Source organism: Mauremys reevesii, linkage group 13, assembly GCF_016161935.1.
Source record: "Mauremys reevesii isolate NIE-2019 linkage group 13, ASM1616193v1, whole genome shotgun sequence".
In the NCBI taxonomy this organism is placed as follows: domain Eukaryota; kingdom Metazoa; phylum Chordata; order Testudines; family Geoemydidae; genus Mauremys; species Mauremys reevesii.
In genome coordinates, this window is record NC_052635.1 from 40,199,408 (window position 1) to 40,222,199 (window position 22,792).

The following is a 22,792-nucleotide window of genomic DNA, read 5'->3' on the forward strand; positions in this document are numbered from 1 at the left end:
CTTTACTGAATTTCCCTAGACAAACAGCAAGTCACTGGCCTTCAGCCTTCATTCTCTTTTATTTTACATTAAGGTAAATGGTAATAAAGAACAAAAAGTAAAGTCTCTAGGAAATTGCACAGTGTATATGTGCAGCTCTGTAAGAGGCTACCATAATTCTGACAGCGGAATTCTCTGTCTCCATAGAAAGGCAGAGTCTTTAGAAAACTAAAAGTCCAGTGCAAAGAAAAAAGGCACCACACTTCAAGCTATCTACAACAATGTCTTCACCATGTTTAGAATGAAGGATCCAAATAAAGCGAAACTTAAAGATGGCAAAACCATGTCAGCTAAAACTAATTAAAAAGGAGATGGAACCGATGGAAAATTTTTCACATCTCCAACTTCAACCACTTTCAGAATGATCTAAGTTATGAGAATAGCTCTCCTTAAACACTGATTTCCATGGAAGGTAATGTAGGATAGGTGGGTAATTAGCTGGGAGAGAACACATTTCTTTAGCTCTTTTCGATATTCTAAGTATGTGCTGAAGTATATTTTTTGTAAAAATTCTATTTTGATATTTACAGAATTGTATCTTGAACACTGTACTCCCTTCATAGAACATTCAGCAAATTATTCATACTTAAAAGCCCTGTGCCTTTTTTAAAGGCTTGATTTCATTTTATTGCCACGCGACAAACAGAATTTATCATGACTCCAATGGTTCTTTGGCAGTTGCTTTTAACAACAACAAATGCTTTAAAAAAATTAAATGGGCTTACATGATTAGAGTTCAGAAAATGCCTTTGTCTCCTAAAGTATCAGGAAACTGAAGAAGATTGTAATGACAAAGGGAAGAAGGGTATGATGTAGACGGATTGTATATATACAAAAAACACCCACAAGGGAGTATAGTTCTTGTGGCCATTTTTCCTCCTGCTAAAATACTCAAGTGAATGGCTAAAGATTAAGTGGAACACTCTTAATCCTTTAAGAAAAACCTTGTATTATTAGAGTGATAGTCTAGTCTAGTGGCTAGGGCTCTTGGCTGGGACTCAGGAGACGTGGATTTGATTCCTAGCTCTGCCACTGGACTTTTCAGTGACCTGGGGCAAGTCAGTTTCCCCATCTGTAAAATGGTGATGATATTCTGACCTTCTTTGCAATGCTCTTTGTCATCTATGGATGAAAAAGTGCTGTATAAGAACTAAGTGTGGTTGGTATTGCACCAATGAGCAGAACTGACCATTTTTGTATGCCATGACCTGATTTGCATGCACAATAGCAGGAACTCTGTGCCTAAATTCTTTGACAGTCTCCAAGATTTCACCTGCTTTCCTATTGTTAACAGTCTTCAGACCCAAGCTCCCTTTCTTACATTTGCTTTCTGAAGATGCTTCCGGCTTCTATGCAAATCACAACAATCTGAGCTTACAAAGCTACACTTGATTAACGTGGATACCAAAAGCCTTTACAACAACATACCACATGAGGGAAGTGTAGATACTCTAGACTTTTCTTTCAGAAAATAAGCACCCAATGGTTTTATTTTTTATCTAGTTAATGGATTATGAATGACATGTAATTATTTTCCCTCTGAAAATCATGTTAATTTTTAAGAGAAAAGGCACAACAATAGAATTAGCTATTGAAATGTGATAATGTAACACTGTCTATTAGTAAAACAGAACAAGGTTTCCTAATCCTCCATAAATTATTTCCATCAATCCAATCACAGGTGACACTGCCATATTTATGAGAATGTGCTTTGTCCTCCAGGCACAATGCAGAGACAAGAGTATTTGGATTTCTATGTCGGCAACTTGAATGTAGGTGTAGGCTGAGGAGTTTGATGAAATTAAGTAGTGTAACAGAACACTCTTCAGTTACAAGTTGCCTTTAAAGTTGGGGGGTTGGCTTGCTGCCCTATGGTCTAAGCCCATTATGTCCCACTGACTTATGCCGCCCTGCAAGAGTGTTAAGAGTGGATATACTTGGCTTGGCAATTCAATTTGTGGGCCTGAAAATAGGGGTGTAAGCTGCACCCACAGAAATGGAGGTTGGGCATCAGCTTTTGTGAAAAATGCTCCTAGATAAGGTAAACCTATCTGTGAATCCATATAGCTGGTTTATCAAAAGTGGTTCTTGCAAGATGCCGCCGAGGAGAAGATCTGGTAGAGAGAGGATTTGACAATAACTCCTCATTCAATGTTTCAAAGACAGTTTTGTGCCAGGGCCTGATCCTAAACCCATTGAAGTCACTGGTAGTCTTTCCATTAACTTCACTGGGCTTTGGATCAGGCCCTTGGTGAACAAGGCTGTTCAGCAATGCTCCCTTTGGAAAGGCTGTTTATGGAGATTGTGCTCTTAACATTTATATGAAGGAGCCACTTTAAAGACAATCTCAGTAATTTCTGCCAAGCTCTTATAATTATCTTCCTATATAAGTACATTTAGTTCTTACATTTGAGATAGTAAACAGTAAACAAAATCAGAGTTGATATCAGATTGCGTATTATTGACATGACAAATAATACAGGTTGTTCTAGCCAGAAAGGTTAATTATTTCATGGGTAATTGTTAAGGTATTAAAGGGTAGGTGATCAATCAAAGAGGTTAATAATGATCTAAGTTCTAGTTGAATCTTACCAGAAGCAATGAAGGCTATAAATTCATTGATTACTGAGGTATGATGCATGTGTTCTAATTTTAACTTTTCATTATTTGTCTACTTTGTTGTTGTTGTTTTATCTCCATATTCCTTTCACTTCTCTTCCTCCCTCCTCCCTCATGGTTTGTTTAGCAAGGCTTTTACATTGTTGATGTTTTCTCTCTGAGTGGTTGCTAAGGATTCTATTTTTATTTTGAGGTTCATTTTTGTGTGTACCTTACTCTTGAAGGAGGACTGGTACTTCTGTCTGAAGCAAGTTTATGAACAATCCCTATCTGTGTGGGCTTTACAGATTTATGGGGCTGCCAGATTTTGCTGTGGTCTCCAAAAATCTAAGCTTCCATAATTAATAAAAAGCACATTTGATAGCCTTCCTGGTTGCAAAGATAGACGTCATAAAAAAAAAAAAGCACACTGCTGTCTTGTTGAGTCTCCAATCTGGAAGACTAAAACTACAGCCTCACCTGAGCTGTGAACCTTCACATTCATTCTCATTTGGGGCAACTTTAGATACTATCTGGGAGTCTGACTATTTAAATTGAAGCTCTGTTCAGCTGGCAGCCTGAGCACGGAAACTGAACTCAGCATGTAGCTTTACTCTGTGACTATAGAAAATTAGAGGATACCTCTGGGGGGGAGATGACTGTCCAAAGCCATGTGGTGATTGAGTTTTTTGGGGACGTCACAAATGCCCAGTAGCTTCCACAGTGCACAGCTGGAGCCTATTGCACAATGGAACAGGAGAATCTCTCCACCCATGATGTCCAAAGGCTTTTTAAAAAGGGAATTGAGGGGTTGAGAAGATACTAATATTCCCTCTTTCCTCCTCCATTCAGCATAACAGCAGAAGGGGTTTAAAAGACTTGGGCTGCATAGGCAGACAAATCCTACAACATCCCCTCAGCCTGGCTCCCTTTGTCTGATCTTCCCCTTTTCCTCCTACCATTTCTCTAGTTTCCCCCCTCTATCTAGAAGGGGATATATAGCTGTATAAGGATATGGGGATGTATATAGCTCATCTATCTCTTCCTCTCCTTCTTCCCTTTCCCGCAACTGACTCAGGTTCATGCCCTGGCTGAAGCACAAGGATAAGGGGATGTATAAGGATTATCCCCATCTAGCTATATAGGCTTTGTTCTCTGGAGTGGGATTTTGGGTGGGAGCAGAAGGTTCTCTTGGAAGTAGCACTGCTGCTTCGATGTTTAAAGGAGAAAACCATCCCTTCCCCGTATAGCCCCCATGCAGCTCTAGGTGGTGCATTGCTATTAGGCTCCATTTCTGAAAGCTGCTGAGTGATTTGGATGCCCAGTTCTCATTGTAATTAACACTCCCCACACCCGTGGCTCTGAAAATTTCAGCCATAGACTTTACTTTGGAAGGATGAGGAGAAGCAGGGAGGAGAGGCGGCGGAGAGTGGGAGGAGGGGATAGGGAAGGAAACATGAGCTGAGAGGGGGGTGGGTGTACCAAAAAAAGGTTCATGGGGGAAATTACCTGTTGCTCACTATGTATTGATTTGTGGATGTCCCCCAAAATGAGAACTCTTCAGAATGCTAAGAACAAATGAAAACAGGTTTATACTAGAACTCTGAATGTAGCCTTATCTAATGCATCCATTACTGGAACCATGATCTTTTTATTAGCTTATAAATATATAACATATGTATGTGTTCTACATAAATCATTACTTAAAGAAACACTGGTATCTAACCCACCCACACAATACCTGTCTTCACGCCACCATCTGTGTTTCCATCCTACATGCCACCACAACCTATTATCTTCCAATACAAATCTATACCCTCCCCAAATCCACACATCTAGTTATCCACACATAATCAATAATTATAAAAATGTGCATATACATCAGAATATATTCCTTAGGGCTCTCCTAAATTTCTTGCCACATATTGGCATTCTGACATTCCTAGTGAATCACCAGATCCCATTTGAACAGTCACCAGTTTCCTGATGAGACATATGAGAATTTTTTATTGTTAAATATTCAGGTTATGTTATTCATTGCCATCACAGTATGGAAATTCCCTCAACTGATCGTTATTTATTGTTTTGTATAATTGCAGATAATTTTGGAAAATATTCCTTATATTTCATAGGTGGGCAAACTCCAGCATGCAGGCCACATGCCTGGCCTGGCCCGGCCCGGCCCTTGAGCTCCAGGCCCCTCCCCCACTGTTCTCCCTCCCCCGCAACCATGCCACCGCTGCCAGACATGCTGCTTTTGAATGGCATGGTAAGGGGGCCGGGGCCGAGGGGTTGGATAAGGGGAAGAGGATTCCGGGGGACAGTCAGGGGACAGGGAGCAGGGGGCTGTTGGATGGGGCAGAGGTTCTGGGGGCAGTCAGGAGATGGGGGGGTTGGATAAGCATGGGAGTCCTGGGGGGCCTATCAGGGGGTGGGGGTATGGATAGGGGTCAGAGTAGTCAGGGGACTGGGAGCAGGGGGGTTGGATATGGGGTGGGATCCTGGGGGCAGTTAGGGGTGGGGGGTCATGGGAGGGGGTAGTTAGGGGACAAGGAACAGGGGGGTTGGATGGGTTTGGGGTTCTGAGGGGGGCAGTCAGGGGGCAGGAAGTGGGAGGAGTTGGATGGGGGCAGGGGCCAGGCTGTTTGGGGAGGCACAGCCTTCCCTACGTGGCCCTCCATACAGTTTTGCAACCCCAATGTGGCCCTAGGGCCAAAAAGTTTGCCCACCCCTGTTATATTTGATTACATGCATTAATATTCCACAAACACAAATGTAGGTCACAGAACTAATTTCCAGTGAAGTACAGTTTAAGTTTCCATTATTAATAATGATGCTTCAAATAGTATATATTCCAATTATTTTCTTAAAGAAATAATAATTGGGAATAGCATTCTGTTTGTTTATTTTTAGATTTCAAGAACCTCAACTTTATTGACAACTATTAATAAATTTTACTGAAATTCCATTACTATAACTTGGTTGTAGCACAATGCCCTGGCTGAAGCACTGGCAGATGTATAAGGATTATATAGTCTCACTTTGTTTCATACACATTAATGAAATAGGATGAGAGTAAATGTCTTCTATCTTATTCTTTATGTTAAGGGCTGTTATAAAGAGGATGGTGATCAATTGTTCTCCATGTCCACTGTAGGTAGGACAAGAAGCAATGGGTTTAATCTGCAGCAAAGGAGATTTAGGTTAGAGATTATGAAAAACTTTCTAACTATGAGGATAGTTAAATTCTAGAATAAGCTTCCAACAGAGATTGTGGTATCCCCACCATTGCAAGTTTTAAAGAACAGGTTAGACAAACACCTGTCAGGGTGGTCTAGGTTTACTTGATCATGCCTTAGTGCAGGGGGCTGGATTGATGATCTCTGGAGATCCCTTCCAGTTCCAGCCCTACATTTTTATGATTCTATGATGTTTCAATACACATGCACCACCTATCCACTCTGAGTTAATTTTACAGTAACTCATGGAAAATTACACCTACATATTGATTTGTTTGCTACAGCTTAAACAAATGTACACAATGAGAATTTGGGAAATAAAATTTGCAGAAGTTAATTTGCTCTTGGGATCTACAATGACAAATAAAGATATAGGGCTCTTCTGCTGGCCACCACGTTAGAAGGAGAGAGAACCCTACAGAAAGCTGTGGAGTAAGTTCTGCTTTTTTTTTTTTTGGCAGGTACTGCTTGATAAAGGAGAATCTTGAGTGATAGAAGCACATGGGAAGAGAGACATGGATGTTCAGCAGAAAATCCTAGGAACAAACAGGCTTGATGAGAAGGCTTATTACATTATGTTATTTAAGACACCAATAAACCCAAGAGTAAGCATGCCCTTATAAAGTGAGCATGGGTTTTATTTAGGACAAGGGTGGGGATGTGAGACAAGGTGAATGAGGCAATATCTTTTATTGGACCACCTTCCGTTGGTGAGGGAGACAAGCTCTTGAGCTTACACAGAGCTCTTCCTCAGGTGGATGAGGTTTGTGTAAGCTCAAAAGCTTGTCTCTCTCACCAACAGAAGCTGGTCCATTAAAAGATGCTAGCTCACCCACCTTGTCTCACAAATATTCTGGGACCAACACAGCTAAAATGCTGCATACATTCTTATTTGTGGCTTTGATTTTCATTTTTTGGTATCTATAATGGCAAGAGATTGAGTTAGTCTGACAGTACCTGACAATGATAGCTTTACTATTTCTGTTTTTATGCACAATGCAGTACAGATTTTTTTTTTTAATCTTCTCATTTGTTACCAGGAGACCAAAATGTGGTATTTTGCCACATGAAGAGCTCAGGAAATCTACTAGGTAAAGTGAAACAGGGAAGCTCTCAGCTAGAATGCACATGATCCATTTCAACCTAACAACAGATACACATGAAAGATTGTTTTGCCTTTTATTAAATAACATTTATTAACTTACCTATATATTTTTAAATGGTAAAGAAAGCCTGACCTTTCCAAACCCTCCATTTACTGCAGTTTAAGAGGAACATTACAAATGCCAGGAGATACTGCACGATGGGAAACACAAAGGATTCAAACAAATTAAACTTTGATACGTACACAGAAGACAACTTGAGCTGGCATATGTACACACTCCCTGCCACTGTATTACTTTTCTATCAAAAAGTTGACATTCAAAATATTCAAGAAATATGACTGCCCTTTCAGATTTCAGATTTGGATTTATTTCCTTCCCATGCAATGCTTATTTGACCTTGTATTAATGTCAGACATCAGAATCGTGTTATGATGAAAATGAAAGCCTTTATTTGACTTTTTGATTTACAGATACAGTACAAATCTCATTAGGAGAATACAATGATAGTCTAGGTTTGGTGCACTAATAGCCATTTGTACTCTAAACTTTAGTAATCATACTGATTTTAAATATGGATGCTTAAGGCTCCAAATGTTAAATATACTATAATCCAATAAATTCGTTTCATCCAATGATCTCAAAGTGCTTTAAAATGATGGGTAAGTGTTATTAAATCCAGAACAGAGAAGGTGAGGTCTTGCTCAAAGGTCACTCAGTGTGTTATATGCAGTTTGGAGTAGAGCCCAGTGTCTAAATTTTCAGAAGCGACTAGAGATTTTGGGTTCCCATCTTGAGACACCTTAAAGCTTTAGCTTCTCTATCTGAAAAAATGGGGACGTTTACTGCAGCCAACAGTGCCATGCTTTGGACAACACCTTGGCCAAAAGAGGAGGAGATTCCTCTGAACTGCTCTGTGCGATCATCAGCTCCGCAATGCTGGTTATTCATGCCTGCCCCTCATTTATTATAGCTTAATAAGGTCTTTTAGGATGACTGACATAATTTGCCAACACTGGTTCTCCACTTGTGTCATTATATAAATGCCTGCCTCTGTAACTTTCACTTCATGCATCTGACGAAGTGGGTTTTTTACCCACGAAAGCTTATGCCCAAATAAATCTGTTAGTCTTTACGGTGCCACCGGATTCCTTGTTGATTTTGTGGATACAGATTAACATGGCTACAGCCTGATAATTTGCCAGTGTCTTCCTTACTCATGAGTAATGCAATCATTCTAAACTCATTCCATTAAAACTTTCATACATTCATATTTATCTGTACGATAGCCTGTTGGAATCCACAAAAAATAGAATTGTATCAATTGCCATAGAAACTATACAATTTGCTGGGTCCCTACATATATTGAATCAGTTTTACTACCAAGATTATTACAATTGCTTTACTTACTTTGGGAAATTAATGGTAATTCCACACTCTGAGCAGCTGGATCAGGGCCTCTCCTTGCCCTATAATGCTGATTAGAACAATATCATCAATATTGCTTAGAACTTTATGCTTTTTCCAGGAGTGCTGATGAAATTAGATGCAATTTTTCCTAGATTGAATCTGGATTCCATACAGCATTTGACATGTGACGTTCTCATCTCACTGCGGCATGTTGTCAGATAGCATACCAAATGGCTCCTTGTTCTCACTTTTGTTTGCAAGGTGTTTAAGCTGACCATATATTACTAACTTACCAGGATTTGCTCATGCAGGTGTTTAACAATTTTGCACAGTCTTACACACTAACAAGGCAGCGTCCAGCCCTTCTTGGAGCAGGGATACATGGCCATGTTACGGTGCTTGCCATTTCAATTACCCAGTCTTTGAACTAGGTTCCTGGAGTTTGTCCCAGACAATCCATTGGCAGTGCAGATAAGTAGTCGTTGTGCAAATAAATATTTTTAAAAAGCATAAAGAGTGATGTACACATCTGATTAAAGAGACCCTTTCCACATTGCCCCTCTCCGCAGTGCCTTAGATCTGTTTACTCAGAGAACGACTAGTGCATTGAAAGAGTAGGAATTTCCACACAGTCTCAAACTAGATGAAAGAATATGTATAGAAAAAGAAATGTGTTTGGTAAGGATGAATCCCAACCAAACAATCCCTGGATTTTGGGGTAGTCTGACCATGACCCAGTCTCCTTTCCATCAGGCATGCCCTATTGTCTAGGGGTTACTAAACTGTAAGCTCTGCCAACCCATAGTAGGTTCTGTTTGTAATTTATTCTAACTACACTGTCTTGCTTTTTTATTATGTGGTTCATTTAGCTACTGTCTGCAGGGTACACAACACCAAAACACCATTGTCAGATTTTTTTCCCCCAGCTCCTTCGCTACGGTCTCTAAATATTTTTCTCCTATGAGGATCTTTGTTACACCTTTTGATTTTTTTAAACAAAAAAAACAATACATCTACTTTTTAAGTGTTAGTGGACACAGTGTTCACTAGGCAGAGACATTTTGGTGCAATTTACATATCAAATGTAACTGAAAACCCTGGCAACCAGGATAATGTTATCTTCCTCTCTGCAAGTGACAGCAGCCATGAATGTTACAAATGTTCTTGAATTGTTTTACTGTTCTTGAAGAGTGAAGGACTGATACTTTTTCCTGACTGCTGCTTCTGCTGACAGTGCTTTCTGTGGCTGTGAATTATCCCTAAAGAATCAACTAGTAATACAATAATAATAATACCACTTAGCTCTTAGCTAGCACTTCTGAAGCACTCTGCAAAGGAGCTCAGTGTCACTACCCCCATTTTAAAGTTGGGGAATCTAAGGCACAGAGGGGCAAAATGACTTGTCCAGCGTCACTCAGTAGGCCAGTGACAAGGCCAGGAAGAGAACCTAGTTCCCCTAAATCCAAGTCCAGTGCTCTGTGTGCTAAGTGCTCTCAGGAGGTACGTAAATCTGGCCCTTGGAGTGAAATTCACCCCTATGCAGGGGGCCAGCACCAGCTGTAAGCACAGCTTACCTCACGCTGATTCTAATACCCTTCCTCAAGTAGTGTAGTACCTTAAGCCTTGATCCCACAATACTTAGATGCATGCTAAACCTTATGCGCTGCACGTATTGCCATTCGAGTGCCGTGGAAGTCAATGGGACTAGTCACAGTGTGTAAAGTTAAGCATGTGCTGCAGGACTGGGGCCTCGATTTCTATGTATGTGGGATGTAGGTAGTGCATCATTCAAAGTGTCTAGTGGGGCTCATGTGGTCCCGCGCAGAGTGATGGCTGCCTGATTTCTGCTCTCCTCATTACTCAGGCAAGAGTTTCATTTCAAATTATCATTTGTTTGGACAAACTAACAAGAAGTTTCTGTCATAAAACTCAAAACAGACTTTGAATAAAATCTGAACAGTTAAATATGGAGAGAAAAAGGAACAAAAGAACAAAGCTAGCTGACTCATCGCAGCAGTCACTGGAAGCTGAAGCAGCTGAACCTTTGCAGAACCTAGCTCTAGACAGAGCAGCACTGAAAAAATACCTGACAGGGAAAGTGGAGCTAATTTAAGACAGCAGTGGTCTCTTGAGTGATGGCTCGGATGTTAAATATTGAATTGCAAACTCAGCCATTCATTTTCGGTTGAAACTAATGAGCTTACCGGTGAAACTACCTCCTCAAAATAAAATAAAATAAAATAAAATAGAACAACATCAACAAAACCCACCAACACAACAACTAGAATGGACAAATAGGAAGATGAGTATGTTCTCCTGGAAAGCATATCTATAAGAAACAGCCTTCACATATCAGGTATTATTGAAGGCCTTGAATGGAAAAAATGTTTAAATGCTCATTCAAGGCCTCCCTCTGCCGAATAGTCCATTCCCTCCTGCCCCATTGAGCTCCTTTTATAGCCTGGCATTCATAAGCACAGCACAATACTGAAGAGAAGAACAGGCTCTGTGTTTTCTGACAGAGATGGCTGGCTGGCTCGCAGGTTACCAGGGTGGTTGAAAAGCGGCTGGAAACCTAGTAGGATGCCAGTGGAATGAAGGGATTGAGAAACCTGCATCATGAGATGCTGAACCTTCCCCTGTGAGGCATTGAAAACCCTTCCCAAAAACACCCTGCAGGCAGTTGCTAGTGGGAATGCTACCCAAAGTGCCCTGTTCTCTGTGTCGATGCCAGATCTGCTACTGTGGATGTGCTCCACAACACAAGGAGTGTAGTGTGGACTTGCAACACCAGCTTCATTACAGCGGTGGCTGTATGTTGACGTAACTTAAATTGACTTAACTTTGTCATGTAGACATAGCCTAAGACAGAAGTGATGCTGGTGGTCATGGAAAGCACTTTGAAGGGTTTGCAGCCACTATGCTCTCATTTTAGCTGAAGGTTAATACTCACGGTTGGATCACTCAGTCGGTAGTTCAAGACTACTCCTGGATTCCTATCTGAGGCTAAGCTCTCACATAGCAACACCTGTGAGAAATGCTTTCTACTGCATCTCCAGTTGGGTAGGAAATGGCATTCCACCCTGATACATGATGACTCGGCTACTGTTATACACCCTTCATTACCTTCCCCTGTACTACATCAATGCAACCAGCCCTTAGGAAACTCCATTTAGAACAGAGCTTTGAAATTTGTAGGGTTGCACAAACTTGAGACTCCGTGCAAATGCAAGGCTCTCCTAATCCCATGAAACATTCTTGCTGGTTTGTGTTTGCAGACACCGAACAAATAATAATAATAATAAAAAGGCTCTAACTGAGCATGCAAATTGGTTCCAGTGCATTCAGATACATGCTTCCAATGCACAATTATCTATATTTTGTTGACCTGATTCACCAGTTCTAGGCTGGCATCATTCTATTTGAGCTACACTGGTGAAAACAGGAGCAGCATAGAAGCAGATCAGGACCAAGAGATTTAATTTAAGATCCAGTGTTTGAACATCTAGCCCTTACTGAGCAGGGCATGCATTAGCATGGACAAGTCCATTCATCCACCTCAGCTAGCCATCCACTCAATTGTCTCAATCATTATGTCTGGGATGGAAAGTGTTAAATCTGTGATTCTCTTGGCATAAAAGGAATATTGAGATGAAAGAATAATCAATCTTCCATAAATAATATACATCGGTGGAGACATTATATATTCAAAGCTACAGTCAAATGGTCGGGGAGAGAGATAATTTATTCTGTTGAATTTCTGCAGAATGAATTCTGGAACAGATCAAACAAAAAAAGTTATAAAATAGGAATTATAGGTAATGAAGGACTCCTTCTTGCAAAGGAGTTCAGCTAACTCTTATGCATAATTAAAATACATGAGGTCAGGGGGAAGCTTAAAGATGATTGTCAGGAATCATTTCTTATTCTTTTATTAAGCAATGCCAGAGCTGTGTTTACTTTACAAAAAAAAATAATAACATGGAATAACTGTAATTAAAATGCATCTTTTACAGTAGTGTGTTTTGATTAAATGTGAAAAGAAGAATTGGAGTACTTGCATATTTGCTTCCTGTGCCTGTAGCAGACTAGTGGTGTATTTTTAAATAATCTGCCTTACTGCAATATTATTCCAGGAAGTAACACTTCCAGAAAACCTTTCTTCTGGCAATGATGTAACAAAGCCACAAAACTGGCTTTTCCACTGCTGTGTCATCATTTTGGAAGTTTTCAAGTCAGTGTCACCTGGATCAATGAAGAAGAATGTGGCCTAGCCATGGTTGCTTGGTTGAATAATGACAAGTACACTCCATTACATATGTATTTTGTATAGCCTCTATTATGTACATCTTACCATTATAGTATATACCAATATATATACATCAAGGGCACCCATCACCATAGTGCACTCTAAGATTTTAACATGTTTAAAATACAGCTTTTCCTAGTGAAGACAAGGCTGTAGGGAAAAGCGGGGAGAGGGTTCTGATTCAGATTGACACATTCACTCTCAAACTAAGGTGTATGGTGCTTGGATGCTGACAAATAGGAAATTGGTTTGTTCTCTAGGAAATATATGAATTGGTAAATTTTACCATTCTGTAATTTAAGATGAGATAGGCCTGTAACGAGCCTAGGGACATTCTTGTCTTTGTCCAAGGGGCCTGGACTCTGCCACTCCTCACAACTGGGAATTGCATTTGGTGGGTAATTCACTAGGGGAGAAACCAAAAGTCCTAACAGAGAGGTGGAGGGAGGCTCCAGAGGTAACACCCTGTTGAAAATGACAGCAGCGACAGCAAGGAATATGCGTTAGCAAGAGTTTACCTAATGAATGTTCTGCAGACACAGGTATGTAATCCTGAAAAGCCCTCTCCTATGGCAGATATTCAATTTCACTTGTCACAGCTGTTCTGCGCTGACTTGTCCCGTTCTATTTCTTAAGGTTTTTGTTTTTTTTTAAATGTTCTCTCCTATATGCAAACAGACAGACTTTCAGTCCAGATTAGCCTGTTCAAAGGACAGCGCACACTTGTGTTTTCCAAGCAGTTTTAAAGGAAATATACTAAGTGAATATCCAGGATTTTTACACTTCTGTGTGACAGACTGTCAGAAAATTTAAGCAGTAAATTCAAGGGGTTGGGTTTTTTTTTGGTCTTTGTTGTTGTTTTGGGTTTTTGGCATTCACTCAGAGATACATAAACAATTCTCTTTGTACTGGCCACATCAGGGCTTTTTTTTCTGAGAAATATGTACCATCCACAAAGATAAGGAGATCTTGGATCCTTTTCCAGCACAAAAACAACAAATTTGATCTTGCAGAGGGCACCTGTGAGATAGTAATAAACTTTATATGGCTTAATTAATCTTCACACACAGTTATTTTACATTTAGAAGTAAGCTACAGGGCAGACCTTCCTGCATTGCAGATCTGGGTCAGGTTCTTTTAAAAGACGACTGCTTTTTTTTTTTTTTCAAAGAAGGGGAAGGAGCACAGGTGACTGCACCTTTGGAAGCCTTGAATTATTGCTGAAGTTTTGGTGCTTCTCTAGTTCTGATGGACAAGTATTGACTTCCAGAATACTGCTGACCGTCAGCACCAGTTCAGAGAGGTGGAGGGTGGGGAAAAGGAAATTGACTTTGGTGTTTTTATAATACTGAGAGAAAAATATAAACTACCCAAAGGCAGGAGAAAGGAAAGGAGAAATGTATTACATTTCTTTGGACCCTCATACAATATGCAGACTAGATTTAAAAAATCCTCCCCTGTTTTGTACTAGAAGTAATAAGGTGCTTACCATGTTTTAAGTGGTCCAACATCAGTAAGTTATGTGCATTCAGAAATTCAGACACACAATCTCTCTCTTTTCTTAAAGGTTTAGATAAAAACCTTTAGATGATCTAATTAACTTGGGAGAGTCAATTAACTGTTAAAGAGCAGCTGATTTCTAATGAAGGCTTTGAAAAACATTCTGTTTAGAAACAATTCTGCTTAAATATCACAGTTCCTGTACCTTCCGGCATTTCTAACCAAGAATCCTTATATGAAATCAAGATCTTGGTTTCCTAACAGTTCCTCTGCATCCAAATTCTTAATGCACCCCCTTACATTAGGTCTATATCTGCCCCATATTTAGTTACAGCAGAATTAAAATATTCAGGAATATTTGTGAATACTTGTGCTTTGGTTAGATTCACCACTCTTCAAGCCCTTTAGAATACATACATCTGCAAAGCTTTGAGAATGGTCTGCAGCATTCTACCGAAGGCATGTATCTGGGGTGAGAACTATGGCTGAATAGTACTATATCACAGCTGGGTATATTATTAATAATAATACATAATACAATAATCCAATTTTTGGAAATGGCAGCATAAAATATTCCTGATCAGACATTCAGAGTCTGATTCTGGAACTTTCATGCTGGGACTACGAGCAATATGGCCAGATTACAATGCCCCTAATTCATGCTAAATAGCACCTTACACCACAGGTCATTCTACTGAAATCAATCATGAAACCGATGGAACTGCTAGTGGTGTATGTTACATTTCAACATGAATGGGGGTAGCAATCTGGCCCACTGAGTCACACCTTATTTAGTATGTGGTTTTACTAATGGAACTCAGTATCACAATTGGACCATCAATGAATGCTTCGCTCCAAAGCCCAGGGAAGACTAGAATATCAGTGGATCCACAGATATAAATACAAACTTCTGATATCTCAGACCCCTATTGATAGAGAACAAAGGGGCAGGAATACAGAAGATATATTCCTGATATATACTGTGAGCAGAAATGTTTCCAAATGAACATTTATAAAAACATTTTCATGAGGCATCAGCTGCTCTTTAAAGGTCACCTTATATTACTGCTATTTATTTCCTCATCAGCTAGTTAATCAAGTACTTTTCATCCTTTTAAGGTCACCAAATGTTAGTAATTGCTGCTTAAGAATGTATTTGTTTTTTAAAGTATATATGTTATTTGGACAGGAGTCCTAGTAAATTGCTATAATGCTAACAAAGCTGTAGTCATCTGGGCTTTGATCTTGGAAACATTTAAGCATGTACATAACTTTACTTAGGTGAATAAAACTGTGCATGTGCTTAAGTGTTTGCAAGATCAGGGCTCAAGTCCCCACTAATGGGAATTTGTGAATTCAGTTGACAAGAACTTGCATTCAAAGGGTCCTGGATTAATAGAACACTAAATTGTGAGCCTCCCCTAAATGTTATTCTGCCCCCCGTCCCCCTGCCTCCCCTCCCAAAAGTTGAGGGCATTGAATTGCTCCCAGATTGAGAAGAAACGGAGTTATTTCTGTGCTTTGAACAGAACAAGTCACAACACCGGGATCTTTCTTTCTGGAATTGTTTCCTTGATACTGTCCTGAAAATATGTGCAACTTGAGTGGCAGGGTCACTGAGGAATTAGCACTTTCTGCTGCCCTGATCCAAAAGGCACTGCGTCTAAGGACAGAAGCTATAACAGAAATAAACAAAACAAAGGCCTAACTTTTATGGCATGTTGGCTGCCTTACCAAACTGGCACCAAGCTTAGCAAATAAGTAGAACTTCCAAAATAAACAGTAATTCATTGTGCACAGCACCCAAGCGATCAGAGCACATCCACTCGGCGAGAGCAAAACACACAGCCAAGTCAAACCAAAAAGTCAATAAAAATCTTTGTTGAAAGGTTTTCTATGGCACCCTTTTCTTTATCTCTTGACCTGATTGCTCTGAGCTGTCTGTTTTCCAAGCAGGGTGCATCTCTGAGAAATGTGTTCTCTCTCATTCATTGTGGGGACAAAACCCTGCTTGAGTCTGCAGTTATTTATAATGCACTTACAAAGGCAAGTATTTGCCAGCACATCTGCTGCTCCCTTTTTAGGGCCAGATTCTGATCCTCTTTACTCACAATGAGCAGCACCCTACTCCTCACTGAATGTAATGGGAGTACGTGGAAGAGCTGACTCATCACTGGCCCATCCCCTTATGGCTGGGCATGGCGTCGTAGCTTTTTTCACTCTTGTGCCCTGGGCTGATGATCACTCTGGTCCTACAACGGCCTCTCTTCTTGCGACTCAGATCTCTGGCCAGGTCACACTTTTAATTCCAACCCTTCCAGGGTCACAAAAGCACAACCAGAAGTTAACAAGTGGCCCAACACTAGAGATCGGTCAGCCCCTTCAGCTTGCCCTTTAGATTCAGACTTCAGCCCCTACCCGGGGATCAATAATCCTTACGTCAGGCCTGCATGCCCCTTCTTTCGGTTGGTAGGGCAACCCAGCCCCACCCTCTGCTTTGGGTTCCAGTCCGATGCTGTATTAAGCGTCTACGTCTGCTTCTTCAGGCACACTAGTTTCCCTTGGCCACTTCCTACCTCCAAACCCTTCATGCTGCTCCCATGCTGTCTGCTTAGCAGAGCCTCTCTGGTGGTTCCCTGGCCTCTGGCTTCTCCGTACATGGTTCCAGCTCCTTTATTCTCTGCTGGAATGTAGCTCCCTCAGGACTGCATCTCTGCACCTTGCCCTTTTTCCAGAGCTCACCACAGGGATGAATTCCATCCCGGATACCCTGTCTTCCTCACCCCTTCCCAGAGAGGGACCTCTTTACCCCCTCTCGCCTGGGCCCCTTCCTTGTATTTATTTTAAATGAAGAAGACTCTCTTCATCCCCAGTTGGATCTAATAACAAATCAAGCCTGACACACTCTCCAGGTGGGCTAACTGAGCTCTCAGATTCCTTTGGTTGACCTCTCTGGGATAGACACCCCATCATAGTTTACTCATGATGTCAATTACTATTCAACATTCGGGTGTCAGAATCCAGCCCCTAGAAAAATGTGGCTGTTAGTAAGTCACCTTGTTGAGCACCAGATTCACTCACATATTTTCAATCAGTTAGATAGAAAGAATGTAACTAAAAACGAGTTCCCCATCTTCAGTGATTCCATTCTGGTGCAAGAATCCCACTCTTCCCCCTCCCTGGTGTTCTTTTTTGCAACACATGGCATTCCCTTCCTTTGACATCTCTTACCCTTCAAAGTAATGACGACTGGCATCAAGTCACTCTTTCTTTTCCGGGACTCAAATCAGGATTTGGTATTCTTATTTCTTGCTGCTCTAATTTGTTCTCACTTTTAAATTCTCCATTAATTTTTATGAAGCTTTTTGTTGGCTTAAGAGCTTGGTGAGATTTTTTTCACTATCTCTAAAGAAACCCTGCTGGCTGGAGTACATTTTTTCTTAATGCCTCACAGTTTTAATATAGGATACCTTAATGACTAGCAAAGTCCCTACTTTGATATCACGTACACTCTCCTCAATCACGCTGATTTGGAGCCCAGGCAAGCTCCCACTGAACTTAACAAACATATTACCGTGGGCTTTAAGGAGAGCAAGATCAAGCCTTCTTATGCCAAGGTAACCAAATCATCCATTGTTTTGTACTGAAAAGTATTCTGTTGCTTCTATGCAATTATTAGAATGACAAACCCCTTGCCCCTGTTCTGTGATTAATATACCCAAGATTTTTTAAAAATAGAAGGCTACAGGTAGGCTAAGAAGTCTATATTTAGACAAATGTCTGAGTTTTCAAAAGTGCTGAGCACCGAACAGCTCCCACAAAGTTTATTTATTCCATTTGGTCATTTGAGATCAATGGGCACTGCCAGGCACTCGAACTTTTGAAAAATCAGGCAGGTGCCTAAATACTAGATGGTAAGGTCCTGGGGGCAGGGCCCTTCTTTTAGTTCTGTGTTTGTACAGCACCTAGCACAATGGGGTGCTAGTCTGTGACTGGGGCTTCCACATGCTGTGATAATACAAATAACTACAAATGAATAATAACTAATTAATAAATAATAATAATAATAATACAGGGAGATTTTTTTGAAAGACACAAATGGCAACTGGTTGCATAAATCATATTGCAAGTCAGTAGGAGTTAGGCACTTAACAGCCATTGGCCTTGGAAATCTCCTTTGAGTTGGTCCCATTTTTGAGAACCTTGGCCTGTGTCTCTATTTTCCCCTTCTTGTCTGGGCCTCTCCAAGGATTTCTAAAGTAACATTTGTAGATAGATGCTTGCTCAGATTTTCAAAGACCCCCATTTTGCAGGCATCCATTGTAGATGAACAAACCCTGATGTGTGTGCACTCGCTGGGATTTCTGTGCACTCAGAAGTGGTTCCATGCACACATGGCACAGACCTCAGTGCAGGCCAGCAATCTGAGTTTACACCCAGGGTCCCCAGCAGGCTTGAGCTGGCATGGCTTGTCCATGCTGAAGGCCTGTGCTACCATGTATTCATGACTATTTTTATCTCCACTAGCTAGATTAAAGCTAGCATGGGTATGCCAACCTGGGGTACAATTACACCTTAATTTGCAGTGTTGCTATATCTTTGCTGTGTTTTAACACGAGCTGATTCCCAAAGGACCAGGGCTGGCTCCAGGCACCAGGGAAGGAAGCAGGTGCCTGGGGCGGCCGACAGAAAGGGGCGGCACTCCGTCCGTTGTTGGGGAGGCACGTCCGGGTCGGAGGCGGCGGCACTTTGGCAGCAGCTCAACCAGCCGTTCCATGCAGTTCTTGTGGACTCAAAGCTTGCACTGCCTGCAATGGAACTTGTGGATATATAAGGAATACAGAATTGGGCTGTTTCTGTTTCTCTGATTGTGCTCTTCATATAGATCTGTAGTGAAATTTTGGCACCATTGAAGTAATAGGAGTTTTGCCGTTGGCTTTACAGGGAACACCCCAATCTGTAATTTAACTATAAGGTGGGGAAGACGTTGAAGCTCACAGCTACAATACTTTCATTAAACCTGATCCTGACAAAAATCTATTTTGTATGGATTGGACTGATATTTACAAATATACTCACTATATCAAGCACAAGATATGGGCTTGATGCAGGAGTTACAAAGTGAGGTTCTATGGGCTGTATGATGGTGGAAGTCCAACCCTATGATCATAATGGTCCCTTCCGGTCTTAAAATCTGTAAGTATATGATTTGCCTATAAAATTTACTAACACCAGTCTCATTGAAAGCCAGTGGGACTTATATTCCTAAATTCCTTTTGAAAATTGCTCTCTAAGAATGGAAATGGCTGGGACATTTTTGAAAACCCGACTCTTGAATTATATTAATTGTATTTGAAAATTATGGAAATGTATCTTCCAAAAAACAGAGGGCGTTAAAATGATAATCAAACTACCCTTTTACGGACTCACCAGACCTACACCACAAATGATTCTGATCTAATTCTGACAGGTCGCAAGATGTGCCTCTATTTTCATATGATGTGCAATAATGCCCGGATAACACACTGACTGTCCTGAGTTTCCTTTGGGTCATTAGCTGGGGGGAAAAATATCTGGCTGCTAATTATTGATAATGACTCTTTCCCTCAGATAATTAGTTATTTTCCTCCAGTTAAAATGGAGAAAATACAAAGCAGAACATTTGTTTCAGTTAAAATTTAAAGTGAAACAGCTCCACAATAATAATTACTTCCCAGAGGTGGAGTAGCTCATTTATATGGCATATTGACAACCGCTCTTCTGATTCCATTGCTTTGCCTAAAGTTAGGTTAGTAATATTATTCTCCCCATCAAGCTCATGTTGATACATGTCTATCCGCGTGCTCACTGCCAGTCAAGAAAGTTTCTCTCTGTGTGTCTTTTGTAAGGAGCACAAATCATTATAAATGCCTGGGCACCTCCTGTGTGGCACTTTCCATTGTCTTTAGTGACCAGAAGTGATCTGCTCTTGGTGTACTTTCCTTTGAACATGCAGCCTCAAAACAATAGCTGGCCTCTCATTATTCAAGCCGATGTTACAGCTTTTTATTCCAATGAGACATAAGCTTTTTTTTTTTTAAACCAGGAACAAATACAAGCTCATTCCAGATCTAAACGAAAATGACAACAGCAGCAGCAGAACATGACTGTACAGGGAGAGGGAAGGAATAATAGACAGGTCATTAGTGATTATGTGAAAATGTTAGGGTTAGTAGGGGAGTTCTTCCAAAAATTGAACTCAATGGTCCTGATTCTCATTTACACTAAGGCTCTTTTACACCATTCTGGCAGTATAAAGGGACCATTGAGTGGGTTTAACTGTAATGTCCTCACAGTTTAAGATTCCTTTTTACTGTCAAAGTTGAGTAAATGGGAATCAGATCCAACAAGATGACCTCAGTCTGAAGCCTTTCTTTATTATTACACCTTTTCACCATTTTCTGCACATTATAACCCTGTAATGGTCCCTCGCTCTCCCGCTCGGAGGGAGGCCACTCAGGCTGGCCCTGTCTGACCAGGACCAGGAGACTGCCAGGAACCCACACTAGGGCTGGGCGATTCACACTCACGGTCAGGCTCAAGCCTGGGGTTGGGTAGCTCAAGTAGTCGGCCCTTACACACAGTTTATCAGGGTTGGCTGTGGCCTAAGTGGTGCCCAGCCAGCCAGCCAGCAAATGAACAGTCTCTCAGGGCTGGCTTGGGCCAGGATGGGGCTCAGGCAGCCAGCAAACCAAAACAGTCTACCGGTGAGCTGGGACCTGAGTTTGAGTAGGCTCCGGTCGCTGCAAGCGGAACAGTCTTTCAGGGCTGGCTTTAGCATCCGACAAAGTGGCTATTCACCCACGAAAGCTCATGCTCCAATACGTTTGTTAGTCTATAAGGTGCCACAGGACTCTTTGCTGCTTTTACAGATCCAGACTAACACGGCTACCCCGCTGATTAATTGCACTGAATATTTGGTCACTATGAACCTTTTTAGTGAAGACTGAAGCAAAATAGGCATTAAACACCTTAGCCTTCCTGATGTCGTCAGATATCAGATCTCCTTTCCCTACTAAATAGAGGACCTACCCTTTCCTTCATCTTTCTCTTGCTTGAATGTATTTAAAGATCCTCTTCTTATTGCCTTCTATGTCCCTTGCTAGGTTTAACTCATTTTGGTTGCCTTAGCCTTTCTGATTTTGCCCCTGAATGCTTGTGCTATTCTTTCATACTCCTCCTTAGCAACTTGTCCATTAACTTCAATGACCTGGACCCATTATATTTGAAAAATCACCTAATTCTGGTAGGATGAAGACTACGGTTTACACCTCAATTCCTCAGGCACAGTAGAACTTCCCACGACAAGGGTAAAACTCGTCTGTGCAGAAGAGACTGTAGAACCAATTCCCACAGGAACTAAGGACCACCACCTTCTCCTCCAATTGCAAGATGCACTTCTTGCTTCTCTAACATAAAAAGAGAGGATGAGAGAAATAATGAACCACATGTGACAGAAATTAGTCACATCACTTCATGCACTACTGGATGGTGCTCAGATACTACCGTGATTAGGGTGGTATAAGAACCATTCAGAATAGAATAAATCTGATTATCATTGTACACATCTTTAATGGCAAAATCAAGCAGCTGTGTCATCAGGTGTTAGCGCTACTATAGTAAAAGGAGATCTCAGGCTGGAACCGGAGGAGACCTAAACAGTTTTTCTTCCTAGGCAGCAATTTTATGATTTTATCATCTCCGTTCCATCCTCCTAAATCCATTAGAACAGAGACTGGAAGCCAGGATTCCTGAAACCCAATCCATGCTTTAACAATTACTTCCCTTCCATTCTTTTCAAATGTTTCATTTTATTCAATTGCTTCCTGCATAATTTATATGCATCTATAAATGTGTGTGTATTCAGGATTTTGCGGCAATTCATAGCAAGTGTAATGAATTCAGCCAACTTTGGGCAGGAAGCATTGGGAGACACAAAGTTTTATGTGCCTATCTTTGCTGCTTCAAGATAACTGGGAGGCATTTTTATGCTAAATGACTCTGTGGCGCTCTCGTCGATGATGTATAACTCCATTTACAGCTGTAATCTGGATAACAAAATGAATACTCCATCACTGTACTATGAATAGTAAATTAACTCAGATAAAAGTGTTGAACATCCAATCAAAACCATTAAGTTACCAGAAGACTAAGATTGGTGAGGACATATTGGAAGCAATTATAACTAATGAATACATTAACTTCAGGCAGGAGGATGGCATGGCTGGTATTCCATTCCATCAAAATAAAATTAGGATGGGAGGGTGGACAAACAATATGGAGCAATCTCTGAAAATAAAAGATTAGCCATTAGCATGATTATTTAGAAAAGAAGGCTTCTTAGCAATGAAGTCTCTCACATCATGACGGATTATCCCAGAGGACATAGTGGATGCACCATAATTTGAATAATTTAAACTAGATTAAAGAGAAGCACCAAAGAATGCATTGAAGTGAGCAACCCTACCAGTGGGCCAGGAGGTTGGGGAAAGGGGAAATGAAGGAGGCAAAAATGACTTATAGGGTGTTCGAGAGTTCTGTGATTCTGAGAAAAT